Source organism: Lissotriton vulgaris, chromosome 8 (assembly GCF_964263255.1).
Source record: "Lissotriton vulgaris chromosome 8, aLisVul1.2, whole genome shotgun sequence".
Taxonomy (NCBI): domain Eukaryota; kingdom Metazoa; phylum Chordata; class Amphibia; order Caudata; family Salamandridae; genus Lissotriton; species Lissotriton vulgaris.
In genome coordinates, this window is record NC_141696.1 from 305,515,603 (window position 1) to 305,530,035 (window position 14,433).

Below are 14,433 nucleotides of genomic sequence, written 5' to 3' on the forward strand. Positions count from 1 at the left end.
TAGCAAAACCCAAACTTTTCCCAAGTACAATCCTTAGAAGGGTTTGCGCTCATAGGTACAGCTAGTCTTATCAGCATAGTAGTCCAAGTATTGGCTTTAAGTCAAATCGCCTATGGATCAGAACTTTGGGACCTTAACAAAAGTTTTTAAAACAGATATCTTGAAAGGATATGTTTAGAAAGGCTACTGGTGCTAACAGCAGGAATTTCTACTGCTGCATTAGAAGTGGACAGTAGCTTCATGTCCATCTTAAGCAGATGCAAACTGGCCCAAAGTATGGCCTACAATGTACAAGATCTTCTGGAACCAACCTTATTGATGAAGCCTGGAAATAACACCTTAACCTTGGTCAAAATATGCCTTTGTCTATGCTGGGAGAAAGACAAAAACCATTGGTCTGGTGCTGGAGACTCAAATAGGGAGGCTCACTTACTGTAGAAGTTAAAAAAAAATTATGCATAAAAAATTATTCCAGGGGGATTTGCTAGAATTCACTGTGCAACAAGCCAGATTTACTAAATGTTAATACAGTTAAAACAGTCTAAACTGCTGTTTACAGCTGTAAGTGCTAATATTAACAGTCTTTATTTAGATATAACACCGATATCTTTAAAAGAAAATTACAAAATTCACATTATAGACAAGCTGTTTAAAATTCGATACAAAGCTGCAACAGCTGTAAGTGTCGTTTTACTATGTACTGAAGCAGTTGATACATTTTAACACTTCTAAAACGGCTTTGTAACTCCATGCCAAATTGCTATTTGGAATGGTATGTTGTAAGCATTACTTCCAAGTAGTGATTTTGTAGATTTGTTTTGTGACCGAATCCAGTCATGAAACTTTGAAAAATAACTGACTCCTGAGTTGGGTTGGTAATGCATTCACATAAAAGAAAGTCTGTTTTAGACCCCTTACACTGTTTAAAAGTTTTAGAAAAAGCTTATTGCGGAGTAGGCAGATATCCAGGCGACAACTTCTTTTTAGTGACACATTGCCTTCTGTACTGTTTGGACACCTTTTTGTATTGATTTACCTCGTTGATATAACCTAATTTTTCACAAATCTTTGATTGAACATAACCTTAGTATGGACCAGACTATAACCACTCCAGTTAACCTACAAAAACAATGTGGAAGCTCAAGAAAGAACATATTGAATAACCAGGGCTTGGACTGGATTCATTTGGGCCATCTAATAAGCCTAAGAAAATAGCACCCATCCCTTGGAGGGGGAGGCGTGGGGGGGGGGGGGGGGGGGGGGTCTTCACCTGAAGGTCTCAGGTTTTCAATCATTTTATTGATATTTTATCAAAGACTTCACTACATTTGGCAGCAGACATTACTCGCGTCTTGAAAAAGGAAACATGAATGGAGGGTTTCTTTGGGAAGCTTGAACCAAACCAGCTTTTAAGTCACTCAAGAGGCTGTTTACCTAAGCTTCTAATCATTACTATGAGCATATTGGTAGGCAGAGACCAAGGTCTCTTATAATGTGGGAAGAACGGTCTTGCTACAACTTCAGAAGGAAAAAAGAAATTAACATCCAGCTTAACATTTGGCACATACAAATAATTATTTAATTCTGAAAAGAACTACTGGCCAAGAAGACAGCTTGTCCAGAATGGATACTTTTGGTTGTTGGTGTAGGAGAACCATATGAAATTATAACTGATCTCCGAAACTGATAAGGTTTATAAAAAGTTGATCAAAACAGATGGCCGTTCAAAACGATTTTACACTAACTTACATTCCTGGGTCAAAGAATCTTCTAGCTGATGTCCTGTGGGATCTTTATCCTGAATCTTCCAACAATTTATAAATTCACACTGAGTGGTAGGAGCTATTCAATCTATATTGGACAGGTCAAGGAAACTCAAGAATGACTGCATCCTCACTAATTAGAAGATTTGCACACTGAAACCGTTTTTGCACAAACACAGAACGTGCATTTAAGTGAATATATCCTAATATTACCCACAAATAATATTATAGTGGGTGTACTATGTTTCTTCCATCCAAGGACAATGATGAGCAAAGCTCCATTAGACTTACCCTTGGGTTCTTGTTTGGACCTACAATCTGTTCAGATTTTGAGGAATGTTGTTTCTTGTCATATTTGTGCTCAAAACAAGTTACTTCATTCAAGGCCTTCTGAGTGTTTGAAACCTTTTCCAGTAGCACCAGAACCACTAACTACTATATCTACTGATGTTCTGGTATATTGCTCACCACTGAAAGACACCAGGTCATTATGGTCACAGTCAATACAATTTGAAAAATGGCCTATTTCACACCATATTTGGTCCATTTATGGAAGGCATTTTGCAAGGCAGAGGGAACAGATCAGGTTTTTAACTTCAGGTTTTCACCAACACCAACAGAGAGACGGAATATACAAACCAGTGTTTATTATTCTACCTTTACAACTATTATAAGGCAACCCAAGATAACAAGTACTCATTTTTAGCAATAGCCGATTTCTCTTACAATAATGCAACCTAGTGTTAAAGTTTGGTAACTTTTTTGTCTGTAAGGTTATCATCCTGGAATCGTTCCTCCCTCACAAGGAATTGATCACTTAATTCTGGTTGCTAGAGGTTTCCTAAAACATTGGCAAGAAATAAGAAACCTGTTTGACAACAGTTGATATCATTTGAAGGCCAAGGAGAAATAAATGGTTGACAAGGCCAGGTAAGTATACGGAATCGAACATCTGGCTGTCTTCTTGTTTTCTTTCTGTCCGTACCTTACCGGTAAAGATTCAACCACACATTTTTGGATCTTACTTCACCACTCATAGTCAGTTCTGTGGTTTTCTGAACACAATTGAATCAAACTTGGGAAGATTCAGACAGTTTTTTATTCTTGATCCATATTGTCCACCATCTAAACGTCCTGAATCTTCGAAGATCAACCTTAATATGAGGTTCAGGAGATTTAGGATTACTAAGAAAATACAAGGACAACTTACATTTTTGATGGACTGGCAATGGTATTATTCATCTCGTTATCATTCTTGGGAAATGGTTATTCTGTCAATGCACAACCTTTAGTTTGGCAAAACTACCAACACCATCAAGAAAAAGAGCGGGCAAACAATTATGTTAACAGGCTCAAAGATCTCACGCCGAGCGAGACCTTTTTTCATCGCATCGACTCAGTTACTACACATCAGCCAATGTCCTTGAGCAAGAGCGGATTGGGTGAGAGCAACCTGCTTGAAATGGTGCAATTTTTTTTAATGAGGTGGCAATCTGCAGCAGTGTGCCACAGGCTTCCTGCAGTCATGCACCAGTGTTTCACTAACTGTGGTGGCCCTCTTAAGTTTTCACTACAGAATCCTGTGGCAGTGGAGTGAGGGATAGAAGAAATTCTACTTTTCTGCCGTTGATATGTTTATCATCACCATTCAGGAAGAAAGGGGTGTGGTCAACCATTTTTATAGACCCTTTCAAGGTGGCTGTCAATCCCATCTTCATGGTTATGAGTCCACATTCTAAAGATGGACTCCAGCTTTCTTCCTAAGATGCCATTTTGTGTCTAGAATAGGAGGCCTTGGCAACTCATTCTAAGCTCCATTTTTGTCATATTTATTGCTACTTCTCTAGAGATTTAGGTCTCTAATTTACCATTTCTATTCAGGTAAGGTGGATTCTTGGTAGACTTAATAGCTTCTTCTGTACTGTGGGGTAAGATGATTTGGTGGCCGGTATTCTTTCTGCCTTCACCATCTTCTTTCAAGATATTCAAATTGTCTCAGAGTTGTTTTTTTCCCCAGTTTGAACTGTAAGGGGACACACAATATTGTTGTGTAGTTCCTATAAATACATAGGATCTGCACATTTGTTGGACATCAAAATGAGGGATTGGTGTCTAGACTGATTCCTGACACCCACACAGGATATATCAGTCTGCAGAGCAGCTAGCTCACAGTGCCACCATAAGCCCCTTAATCTTACCAAGTAGTGAATAGTTCCTGAGCACCATTGAACATGACAATCCTTGACCCTTCAGGGATCGTGGAAACAGTACAATACCTTTCGCTCAGTCAATCGTGCTCACTCAGTCTCAGAGAGATACACAGAATAAACGTTGGGAACATTTTTAATAAGCATTTATTGAACCAGCGTCATTCTAGTATAAAACATATTTGCTGCAATAATCAATACACATAAGCTAACAGAGATTACAAGCACCAACAGAATAAATAGTAGGTAGAATTCTACCCTGGTGGTAAAACAGTGAATCAATCCGTATCAATCAGTAAAATTTATAGAGCGCGCTACTCACCCTTAAGGGTCTCAAGGCGCTGTGGGGGGGGTGGTCGCTTCTGCTTGAACAGCCAGGTCTTGAGTTGTTTTGGGAAGGAGAGATGGTCCCGGGTCAGCCGTAGGTGAGTGGGGAGGGAGTTCCATGTCTTCGCTGCCAGGTAGAAGAAGGATCTTCCTCCGGCGGTGGATTTCCGAAAGCGTGGGACGGAAGAGAGGGCGAGGCTGGCGGATCGGAGCTAGCGGGTGGGTGTGTAGAATGTGAAGCGGCTGTTGAGGTACTTCGGGCCCGCGTTGTGGAGAGCCTTGTGTGTGTGGGTGAGGAGTCTGAACGTGATCCTCTTGCTGACTTGGAGCCAGTGGAGGTCTTTCAGGTGGGCAGTGATGTGGCTGTGGCGAGGGATGTCCAGGATGAGTCGTGCTGAGGCGTTCTGGATGCGCTGAAGTCTTTTCTGGAGTTTGGCTGTGGTTCCAGCGTAGAGGGTGTTCCCTTAGTCCAGGTGGCTGGTGACGAGGGCCTGGGTGACAGTCTTCCTGGTCTCGGTGGGGATCCAACGGAAGATCTTTCAGAGCATGCGCAGGGTGTTGAAACAGGAGGATAGACTGCGTTGACTTGCTTGGTTATCGTGAGGGAGGAGTCCAGGGTGAAGCCAAGGTTGCGTGCATGGTCCGTAGGCTTGGGTGCGCTGCCCAAAGCAGGGGGCCACCAGGAGTCGTCCCAGGCGGAGGGCGATGGTCCGAGGATGAGGACTTCCATCTTGTCTGAGTTCAGTTTCAGACGGCTGATCTTCATCCATTCTGCGACGTCTCTCATTCCTTCTTGGAGGTTGGCTCTGGCGGTGGCGGGGTCGTTGGTGAGGGAGAGGATCAGTTGGGTGTCGTCGGCGTAGGAGATGATGTTGAGGTTGTGTTGGCGGGCGATGGCTGTGAGGGGTCTCATGTAGATGTTGAAGAGGGTGGGGCTGAGTGAGGATCCTTGCGGGACGCCGCAGATGACTTCAGTGGCCGCGGATCGGAACGGGGGGAGGCGAACTCTCTGGGTTCTTCCGGCGAGGAACGAGATGATCCACTCCAGTGCCGCTCCTTGGATTACGGTGTTGCTGAGGCGTATCAGGGTGCTGTGGCATACGGTGTCGAAGGCTGCTGAGATGTCGAGTAGGATGAGGGCAGCCGTTTCCCGGTTGTCGAGCAGGGACCGGATGTCGACGGTGGCTGCGATAAGGGCGTTCTCGGTGCTGTGGTTTGCTCGGAAACCGGACTGTGAGGGGTCGAGGGATCCGTTGGTCTCGAGGAAGGTGGAGAGTTGTCTGTTGACTGTCTTCTCGATGACTTTGGCTGGAAAGGGGAGGAGCGAGATGGGACGTAAGTTCTTCAGGTCCGTGGGGTCCGCCTTGGGTTTCTAGAGGAGGGCGCTCAGCTCGGCCTGTTTCCAGATCTCCGGGAAGGTGGCGGATGCAAAGGAGCTGTTGATGATGTTCCGGGCAGGGGTCGGTTGGGGAGCCGGAGTGGGTGGTGTTCATCATGCGGGTGGTATCTTCGGTGCTGACAGGGGTCCAGGTGCAGGGGGTGGTGGTGGAGGGCGCTGGTTCGGTGGTTGGGTGTGTGGTCGGTGTGCCGAAGCTGTTGTGTATGTCGGCGATCTTGCTGTGAAAGAACGAGGTGAGTGAGTCGCAGAGGTCTTGCAAGGGTGTGATGTCGGTGTTGCATGCGCTGGGGTTGGCGAGCTCTTTGACGATGCTTAAGAATTCCTTGCTGTTGTGGGTTTTGTTGACCAGTCGTTCTCTGAATGTTGTCTTCTTGGTGGTGCGGATCAGCTGGTGGTGTTTGCGGGTGGCGTTCTTAAGGGCTGTCATGTTCTCTGCTGTCTGGTCATGGCGCCAGGCTCTCTCAAGGGTACGGCAGGCTTTCTTGGAATTTTTGAGGTCGTTGGTAAACCACGAGGCTTTCCTGCTGCCGGGTCTGCTGGGAGGATTCTTCAGTGGTGCGAGTCCATCGGCGCATTGGGTGAGCCACTGTGTGAAGTTGCGGGCTGCTTCGTCGGGTTGGTGGGCAGGTTCTGGCTGAGGGAGGTGGTGAGCTGGTCGGCGGTGATCTTGCTCCATCTTCTGCGGGGAACCTTTTGTGGGTGGTCGTGAGTCGTGGTTCTCCTGAAGTTGAAGTGGACGCAGCAGTGATCTGTCCAGTGTAGTCCGGTGGAGTGGCTGAAGGGGATGTGCTTGCTGGAGGAGAAGACGGGGTCAAGTGTGTGTCCAGCGTAGTGGGTGGGGGTGTTCACCAGTTGTTCGAGTCCGAGGTTGTCCAGCAGGGCGGTGGTGTTGCAGTCCTTGTTGTTCTCCAGGTGGAAGTTGAGGTCCCCCAGGAGGATGTAGTCTGTGGAGGTGAGGGCATGGAATATAGGCAGGCATATAAACATGACAGTAAACAAGAGCACTCCTACGATGTGGACCCTACCCAAATGTACCTAGCATTTATGTGGGTGTAAGACAAAGAATCTCTTAGGAAAGACCAACCCCATTACCTAATCGGAGAGAATGGAGGACCACGCCTTGGTCACAAGTTGGACACCTCTCAAGGGAGGGCAGTGTCTTGTGTCAGAGTCTCCTCTAGTTACCTAGTGAGGGTGCAGTTCTTTTATGCCACAAAGATAGCCTCAGGGTTTCTATCACAATCAATATGTTGTGAGTATGATTCTGTAAATGGGCCTAAATCAATACCTGCAACTATGCAAACTAGCTCTGTCGCCCTAGGATAAAGATAGCCATGACTTTTGTACAAAGTATGTTAATCCTGCTATGAACGTCATGTGCAGGAGATTTTTCTAAGAATCCTCAAGTATTATAAACCAGGCTAGTTTCAAGGAAACTAAACGACATTTCTTCAGCACATAACAGGGTAAAAGGTCAGTGCTATAACCGTTATGCAGAGCAACGTAGGACAAATCTAGGTAAAAAGTTGGTTTGCTACTTAGGCCTAGGTTGGGGAACATAATATCTTTCATATGATTATTATTGTAGAGTGACGCAGCAGCTACTGGCAGGAGTCACCCTTTCTTCAGTCAATCAAGAGTGAAAGAATGAATTCCCCTGCAAACAGCACTTGACAACTTTTCAAAATTAAATATAGGCACTGGCAATGCCAGTAGGTCTTGAGGTGATTGCCAGACTATTGACTACCAATTCTATGTCAGGACCCAGAGGTGAGGATAAGGTTTTTCTCTTTCCACATTTTTCTATTTCCCAGCAGCCTTTAACATTGAAGATTTTAGTCACAAACAACATTTCACATAAACACTTGGGAAAGAAATAAATTAAGTCCATCCAATCAGGAAGCGGCGAAGCATTACATCAGCCCAAGGGTCTCTATCCCCCTCTTTCTTTGCTGCTCCCGCAGCCAACAGATAAGTGCAATTTATGCTCTCGTAGTTATTGCAGTATTTATGAGATTCAGCACAGAGGTACCTTAATGAGGAATAGGAATCCTGCCATTGATACTCCATGGTGCTAAGTGATTCAGTGTCTAATCGGACGGATAGTGGATCACCCCAGTCAGAGGTGCCATGCTGCTGCGCTGCAAATCTATACATGTTTTAACCCATTTGCACCTGTACTTGTACTTTTAGATTATTACTGTGTGCTCTGTGGGGAATTCTCTTTTTAAAAACAATTTCCATTTAACCTGTCTCTTACCGCATTTTAATGGGTTTCTCTTCCTTTTTCTCGCTGGCTTGGGGGTCTGTAGAGGGTCTCTTGCTCCTTCCCTAGTCTATGACGGCTTGCCGATTGTGTGGAGGGAAGTTAGCAGTCTACCTTTGTTCCTCCCCCTCACTTCCTGTCGCAGCTCTACAGGCGGCGCTCTAGTCTTTTTCCGGGCCCAGCTATTTATTCAGCATGCTACTAGGCCGGACGCGTTCAGCGGGCGCGATGCCGGCACGTCAAAGGCAAGAGCATCTGCGCCAAGTCAGCATCTTGCGCCAGAGACTCTGGCCAACTCTTTTCCTACTCTGGTAAGCCCTTGGTCTATTCTAGGGAACAGCTCCTGGAGCTTCAATCATTGCAGTCCTATGGAACCTGAGGCTTCGGGTGATGGTCAGAGGTTTAAGTGTGCCAACTGTGAGGCAGCTTTTACGTTGGGTGGAGCTCACGATCCCCTTGAGGATAGCTGCCGGCTAAATTCCTTGCCTTCGAAACACACTTATGGAATATCTCAATGCTAGATTCCTGAAGAAACATGCAACGGAATTTAATGACTTTGTGTCCCTTCTCCAACCTGACTGGGTTTTTATTACCGAAACCTGGGTTAGAGACTGCTCAGTTCCAGATTAAGTGGAGGCCATTCCCTTCGGGTATGTTTTGGCTAGACTTGATAGTGAAGGGAGGGTGGGTGGGGGTTTAGGAGTAATGTATAAAGACATTTATTCCTGCTTTACCAAGGCCCTCACTTCACGACCGGTCACCTACCGGCCTCCTGGACCCAGAGCTTTGTTTTCCCCGAATTTCAGTGACTGAATAGAGCCTTATCTAGCTTGCTCTAAGGTCTCGTTTCTGGGTGACTTTAATTTCCACCTGGAGAACACTTTGTGCCCTGAAACGAAGGCTTTCTTGGGAGTTATGGACTCCTGTGGTTTCCCTCAGCTAGTGAGGAGCCCCACGCATAAGGTAGGACACATTTTGGATGGGATTTTCGCCAATGATTTTAGGATAGTGGTGATGGATCCCATTCCAGTCTTGTGGCCCGACCACTGTGCCATCCCTTTCTTCATGGAAATGCCAGTATCCCAACATGACCCTAATTTTAAGAACAGGGTGGAGTTGAAGAGAAACCTCAGACGGATTAGAAAGGAGAATGTCCTTAATAAACTCCGCAATTACTGCTGTTCCCTTCAGGCAGATGTCAATTCAGTCTATGACGATTTCTCCAACTGGCTGGCTGCAGCGTTGGATTCTCTTGCCCCTCTCAAGAAGCACTATGTGGCCAGAAAGCGCCCTTCAGCCCCATGGTTCTCTGAGAGGCTGAGGAAGCTCAGACAGTCCTGCCGACATCAGGAAAGAAAGTGGCACAGGGACCCTACCACAGTCGAAAGGGATCTGCATAAACTTAGGTTAAGGGAATATAAGCAGGCCATTGATGAGGAAATGGTTTCCTATTATTCCATGATGACTGAATCTATTAGATCCCCTAGGGAACTTTTCACTATGATCAACTCCCTTTTAGCTCCCACGACCAATGTGAACACCAAGGTTTCCCAGGACCTTTGTGATAAAATGGTAGGTTTATTATATGCCAAAACCAAGGACATATACTCCTCTTTGGAGAAGTCCAATTCTGTGTGAGCTAAGTTAAATCCCCTATCGGATCCTCTGGTAATACCGCTGAAGGACTGCCGCCTGCGCTCCTTTCCTTCCATTCTTCAAGAGAATACTGAGGTCATGTTAGGGGGAATTAGATCTGGCTCCCCCCTTGAACCCTCTCCTCTTAAGATCCTGATATTGGGAAAAGAGGCTATTGCGCACCTCTGACCGCCATCCTTAATACGGTCATCTTCTCTGGCCAATTTCCTACCGCATGGAAAACCGCGGTGGTTAAACTGCTTTTATAGAAGACTTCTTTGGACCCCATAGAATTAAAAAACTATTGGCCTATCCCCCCGTTCCAGCCAAAATCCTGGAAAAACATCTTAATCGCCGCCTCAGTTCGTATTTGGAGGAATACCAACTGCTTGATGGCTCGCAACATGGGTTCAGGAGTGGACACTGTACGGAGACTGTGTTAACTGTTGTTTTTACCAACATTCGACAACAGGTTGAAGCTGGTCATACCACCCTACTGATCCTTCTGGACCTGACGGCAGCCTTCAATGATTTCTCCCTGTAGATTGGTTGGAAGTCTTCAGGAAATAGGGATAGAGGGTTCCGCACTCAATCTGCTCTCATCGTTCCTCTCAAACCGCTCAAAAAGATCCAAGATGGGCCAATTTCTTTCTGCCCCCAGTCAACTGTTCTGTAGAGTCCCTCAGGGATCCTCATGGAGTCCTACTCTTTTTAATAATTATGGAACCCCTGAAGTATTTCGGGGTTCCCAAGGCCTACACGCTCCAGAGATTACCCACTTACACACAAGAACTGTTGGCACGGAAACTGTAAAATGCAAAGAACAAGTTTATTAAGACCCCATGGGGTGGTGGTACACTCAAACAGCACCCTTCGGTAATGCAAGAGGTATCACACCGAACACCGGTGTGACCCCGTTTATATACAATTTTGGGGCAATAAAAGATAGGCGGCATAAGTTAAGACACAGTTTTAGAGACATATATGGTCATGTTTTGGAACACTGCCAGCTCATTGGTGGGTTTCAAACCCGTTGGTCAGTTAGCGGCACATTCCTGAGGGTTTACGGGTCAGTAAGAACTGCGCATGTGTGGCTTGACCAGTACTAAAAATAGCCTGTTGCTGGGCAGATGAGAGTGGTCAGTGGAACGGACAAAGGACTAAAGGGCACGTCGGCCACGAGGCCGCTCATGGTCTAAGATGGCCGCTGCAACATTCAAAATGGCGTTTATCGTATATAGCCAAGTTAAGGAGGACAACGTGTAGGTTCAGCTAGTCGCTAATCCAAGCGGGCCAATTACGACAGACGACCCTTTTAGCGTTTAGCTGAATCTACCTCATAATGAACATACTCTGGATGTTCGTCCTCGATGTCTATTAACATAATTTGTGTCACCTCTTTGTGTAGCATTATTTTGTCATGGGCAAGAGCTCGCCTCGATGGTAAGCAAGCTGATAGACACATTGAACATAAGGTAGGGCCACATTGGATACACAAGCATATAAAGAACATTGCTCCCACAAGTATGCAGAGAATTGTCAACAGTTTCCAGCCCCAAGTTGCAATCATGGACCAGAACCATCCAGAAAGTGTCCAAGTTCCATTGTCCGGGTGTATTTCGGCAGCTATCTTATGCAGCTTGGAAATCGCATCATACACAGATGGAGAATTATCAGGCACGTAAACACAACAGCTGCTTCCGATGATTCTACATGCCCCCCCACGATCAGCCAAAACAACATCCAGCACCATCCTGTTTTGGAGGGTGACAATTCTGGAAATCTGCAGTTCTTCAGTAATATTCCCCAGGGCAATAGCAGTGTCATTCGCAACAGCCTCGACAACGCGAGTCAGCCGTCTGATTTTCCGGCTGTTCAATGCAGCCCCCACAAAGGAGAATAGTCCCAGATTGAAATCCACATACTGTTGTAATGCAGTGTCCGTTTGATCAATGTCCTCTAAAGCAACAGTTCGCTTAACTCTGTTCAAAACAAAATCGTGGTACAGAGTATAGTCGTTATGATACATTGGAGGGGCAATGAATACAGGAGGTAGCACAAACGATACATAGCATGTGCCCAACCATCCCACCGGAAGCTGATGGTACCCCTTCGTTCCACAGATGAAGTAGGTGTTTCGAGATGCAACAAATGAAATGCCATTCGGGCTATCAAACGTGAGAGTAATATTACATTCACTTTTCCCCACTGCAATCGTGCCCTTGTTTCTGATGCATAAATCGGCTTTGGTGGCAATGACATTTATAACATGAGCACTGGATACATTCACGTTTCGCTGATTGCTATATATTCGTGGGGCAGACACATTATCAGGCCTGTATTCTTCCCATTCAAAACGTGTACCCTCTGCCCGTGGAAACCCATCCTTGTCATGGGGACATTCTTTATTTAGGCGAAAAAGCACCCCCCCTTTTGTTGGCCATCTCAAAGTAAAGAGGAGAGTGTACCAGGCATTGCAAGACCCATTGTGCGAAAACGGGAGTGGAATAAGTGGGGTGCCCCCTCTCTTCTGGTGCCCAGGCAACATTCCACACACCCAGCAGTTAGAGGTATTGGTCATGTTATGCGTGTGGTGAAGAATCTGAATGAAGCTGTTATTTAAATACGTTTGGCGATGGCGTTCTTCATGGAAGGGCAATGTAAAATGGAAATGTTCAGACGGTGCCGGGGTAGTCGGCAGCAAATGTTCACGCACAGGCACCACAAGTTCGACTACCCAGGCTATAACAGCTATCACCACAATGGTTAGAAGAAAAGAAAGGCACCCAACAGTTTCTTGTCACGAGATGCCGTTGATGCCATAGTTCAAGAAAGTCTGTGCAAAGTCTCAAATGACACAAATTGTTCACAAGTTTTCACAAATAGTCTCAGATACACGTACGTGTATACCTAAAAAAGAAAAATGCGGTGCTGAACTCCGAGGTAGCCGTTGTTTTCTTCTCCGGGCCAAGACGGGTGTCGCTACTCTGGCAGAACTGATCCCCCCCCCTTGGAATTCCCGGTTTCCGTTTCACAAACCTGGAGCGGTTACCAACCAGTCATAAAAAAGGACAAAAAAAACTTCTTATCGCGGACGTAGATTGCAGCGCTCTCTTCCGGTAGCAGATTGGTCCGGGAAGGCTCCCTCCACTTCGGCCGACGTCACAGCTGGGCTCTTTTCTTTCTCCAAGATCTCCTTATAATCAGTCAGCACAACAGGAGTCACCAGATCCGGAGAGACTCGGCGACAATGTGTCGAATGCACCCACCGCTTCCTGTTGGTCACTCGTACGGCGGTGCGGGTCGCCAGAAGGACCTGCTCGGGGCCCTTCCACCTGGGCTCCAGACTGCTTGCTCTTTCAAACGAACGGATCATCACATGATCCCCAGGACGAAGATCGTGGCCCTCTCCAGCAGAGTTGTCAGGGAGCGCTTCTCGAACCTGTTGGTGAATAGAGAGCAAATCATTTGTTAATCGTGCCAAATAATCATTCATCATAACACAAGGCACATCATGTATTAATCGCGGCTTGGGCACCCCCCAGATATTCATGGGGCGGCCAAACACCACCTCATAGGGCGTAAGGCCAGTTCGTGAGTGGGGTACTGATCTAAGAGAGAGCAGTGCTAGCGGCAATGCATCTGGCCACTTCAACGATGTAGACGCCACGATTTTGGCCAGCTTAAGCTTCAAGGTGGCATTGTACCGCTCGACCAAACCCGCTGACTGAGGGTGGAATACAGCGTGGAACTTTTGCTGAATCCCTAACCCCTTCAGTACATATTCCACAATCTTTCCAACAAAATGGGGCCCATTATCGCTCCACAGAAATTTGCAAACTCCAAAGCGAGGAAAGAACTCCTTAAGCAACACCTTAGCTGTTGTCAAAGCTGTATTGTCTTTCGTGGGGTAGGCCTCAACCCATTTGCTAAAAGCACACACCACCACTAGGACGTACTTCAGGTTGTTGCAGCGCTCGAGTTGGATGTAATCCATTTGAAGCACTTCAAACGGTGCTGAAGGTGGAACGAACCCTCCTTTCGGAGTATGGGTCCCCTTCCCAGGATTGTGTTGCAAGCATACCAGGCAGGTCTGCACTACTCTCTTTGCAGTATTCGCAATCTCAGAATGTTCCCAAACTCGTGTTAAAAGCCGGGTGATTGCAAGAGCTCCGACATGGGCCAGTCCATGAGTCATCTGGACCATCGCCTGTAAATAAGCCGCAGGCAATTTCCACTTCTCCATGTCTTTGCTTCTCCAACAACCTTTATCATCTAGCACCCCCTCTGCTGCCCAAGCCGCAAGCTCAGATTCTGTAGCTGATTTTTGAATATCCCGTATCTCTGCTCTAGCATCTCTCGGCCTGTGATTGTACCACGTACATAGGGGAGCTAGTTCGGGACATAGCCGTCTGCCTTGCTATGCTGTCTGCAAAGGCATTTCCTTGACCCACTTTATCCGTGATCTTTTTATGGGCACTGCACTTCACTATCGCTACTTTCTTGGGGCAGAGCAACGCGTTTAGGAGATCACGCACTAACTCTCCGTGCATAATGTGCTCTCCGTGTGATGTCAGAAACCCTCGTTCCCTCCAGAGAAGTCCGAAGTCATGGGCCACTCCAAAGGCATACCGGCTGTCTGTGTATATGTTCACACATAGGCCAGCACTCAATTCGCAGGCTCTTGTTAAAGCTATCAGCTCTGCTGCCTGAGCCGATTTTTGTGGTATTCTAGCTGTTTCAACCACCGTCTTAAGAGTCGTGATCGCATATGCTGCGGAAGTCGTACCATCTGGCAGCCTCAAACACGATCCATCAACCCACAGTTCCCCATCC

The 14,433-nt window shown here is 46.4% G+C and overlaps 1 protein-coding gene across 1 annotated transcript in view; it reads right to left on the minus strand.

The window, feature by feature from the left end:
• GBE1 (1,4-alpha-glucan branching enzyme 1) overlaps nt 1-14,433 on the minus strand; it is a 594,445-nt gene that overhangs the window by 358,432 nt on the left and 221,580 nt on the right. The window lies entirely within an intron of this gene.